Source organism: Chrysochloris asiatica, unplaced genomic scaffold (genome assembly GCF_000296735.1).
Source record: "Chrysochloris asiatica unplaced genomic scaffold, ChrAsi1.0 scaffold00176, whole genome shotgun sequence".
Classification (NCBI taxonomy): domain Eukaryota; kingdom Metazoa; phylum Chordata; class Mammalia; order Afrosoricida; family Chrysochloridae; genus Chrysochloris; species Chrysochloris asiatica.
The window spans coordinates 4,548,628-4,551,328 of record NW_006408694.1 but is presented as its reverse complement, the minus strand read 5'-3'; positions in this window follow the sequence as shown (position 1 = coordinate 4,551,328).

Sequence of the window (2,701 nt, the reverse complement as noted above, 5' to 3'; positions counted from 1 at the left end):
TTACCTGCATGGTTTCTACTGAGAAATCAGAGTTCAATCATATTGTTTTTTCTTTATAGGTAACATTTAGTTTTTCTTGAGTTGTTTTCAGAATTCTTTTCTTGGAGAGCTGTGATATGTCTTGGTGGTTTTTTTGGTGGAGATCTACCTTGTTTTGGGTTCATTCAACTTCTTGAATACTTATCTTCTATTCTTTCATGATATTAGTGAAATATTTTTCTAACAGCTCTTAAACTATTTTTTCTGTGGTTTTCTTTGTATTTTCGTGTTCTAGAATTCTGACTACCTGTAAGTTATTCCTTTTCATGTTGTCCTACATGGATCTTTGGCTGTATTCAGATTTTTTCATGATTTTTTTCTGGTTGTTCTTCTAGCTAATTAGTACTGAGATTTTATCTTGAAGCTCAATAATTAAGGGTTCCACAGATTCAAATCTACATCTTTGCCCTTTGAATGTATTGTCTGTTTTTGAAACTTTAGTGTTAGTCTTCTGGATTTCTATTTTCAGATCTTATATTGTCTCCAATCCTTTATCTTTTTTGTTTTTTTCCTGTAGTGTTTTCCTGAATTCTTCCTTGTTTTCCTTGAACTTTCTGTCCATTATTTGGAGGTAAGTAAATTTCATTCTATTGATTTTTTTAGATAGTTCCAGTGCCTTTTTTCCTTAAAAATATGTTTTGCTCTGCCTCTTGGTCACTTGTTTGAGCCACTCTTTCTTGTTTCTTTGTGTTAACAGAAATGGTCTGCTGCTTTAGAGTCATTGTGATGTTGTATCTGTATTAAGTTGATGATTGTTATGTTGCTGTCTCTTGTCAGATGAGACAAGAAGAAAACACACACAAGATAGAAGGAAAGCATAGAAATAAATAACTGTCAAAAAGAAAATAGTAAAGAAAAGAATAAAGAAAAGGCAATAGCTAGAAAAATAATACAACCAAAGATAGAAAAGGGAGGTAGAAAATAAAAGAAATAGAAAAGAGATAAACAGAAAGAAAAAGAACAAAATTAGGCTGAGTATTGGGTAAAAGGTAAAGAGATCAGAGATTCATAAAGGAAAAATAAGCAGCACTGGTTGGGAAAAAGAAGCAGGGCGGGGAACAAAAACAAAAATGAAAGTGGATATAGAAATGCTAGAAAGCAAAGGAGAATTAGAAGAGGAAGAAAGAATGAGCAAACAAAAACAATGAAAGGAAAACCAACTGCAAGATGCCAGACCCAGAGAGGAAAAAATTCAGGGGTCTCTAGCCAGCCAAGGACCACACACTGTGGGTGTGCAAGGTATGAAAAGGTAATACTCTCAACCAGAGATGGAGTCCCTGTAGGGCTAGGTGTTGTGTGTTCAGGATACCAAATCCAGAAATAGTTTGTACATAACCCAAAGCAGCTGGGGGATCAGGGCATTTCTGTTCCAGAAGGCAGCTGAATGTGAGAAGTCCTGCTGGTTCAGGGCTGGTCAGAACCAGATCTGTAGGTTTGCAGTTGTTAGCTCCTCACTCTGTTTGATGTGGTTCCAACCACCTAGAGAGCAGAACTTACCTGGGAGTGTAAGTGGGTGAGGACAGGCCACACCTCTGGTCACCGTGGCAATAAGAGTTATAAGAAAAATATTTTCACTCTTTCTCTGCCAATAAATATTATGCCTTAGCACCACCTACCACCTACTTGGCCTTCCACGTCAACTGTGAAAGTTCAAAATGGCCATGCCATTCCTGGGTCTGCTGGCACAGATCACCAGTCTCCTTTCTTTTAAAATTTTCCCCGACACATGTCTGTTCAGCTATTTCTCCTAGTGAGGGTTAGTCCAGAGCAAGCCAGGACCCGATCTGTAGGTTTGGAGCAAGGCCCACTTAAATGGAGTTTATACAGATAACTACCCGCTCCTTTTATGATACTTACATGTCCCTATGGCTCTGACCACTGTGATAGTGGGAGCTTCCCTGGGGGTGTATGAGGGTGGGGGCCTGCCTCACTTCTGCTCACCAGGGAAGTATGAGGAACAAGCAAAAATACACACCTTTATCTTTGCAAGCTGTGTCACCAGTATGTTTCTGCAATGTCAGTATGTTTTCATGTTCAAGTCACTCATAAAATCTTAAAATGGCCACGCTGCATCTGATCAGCTTGCCATGTCTGTTCAGCTTTCTCTCCTAGTAAGCATTCAATCCACTTCTCTATCCCTTCATTTGAAGATCAGAATTCCAGGATTATCATCTGCATCTGTTTCATTTGGTCTTCTGTATCTTTGTTGAAGAGGGTATGTACAGTACAGCCTTTCTGCCTAGCCCTTCATCTTGCTGCATCTCTGTAAATCTTTACAAACGCAAAAGGTCACCTCTTTTTCCCATGGTGATGGTGATGGGTTCAAACTGCTGACCTTTTGTTTAACAACCAAATGCTTTAGCAATGACACCACCAGTGGTCCTTTTCATTAATCACTGTTGTTTGTTGTTTTTGTTAAGTGCCTTAGGTTCCAACTTAAGATGACCCTTTATAGGATTACCAAGGAGCAGTTGGTGAGTTTTAACTGCTGTCCTTGTAGTTCGAACCAACACTGTGGTCCAGTGCTTATCGTATTGTGCTACATAGTGACCCTTTGTTGTTGTTGTTAAGTACCGTGGAGTCCTGGAGTCGGTTCTGACTCCTAGTGACCCTGCACAGGGTTTCTGAGGCTACAAATATTCATGGGAGCAGAAAGCCTCAT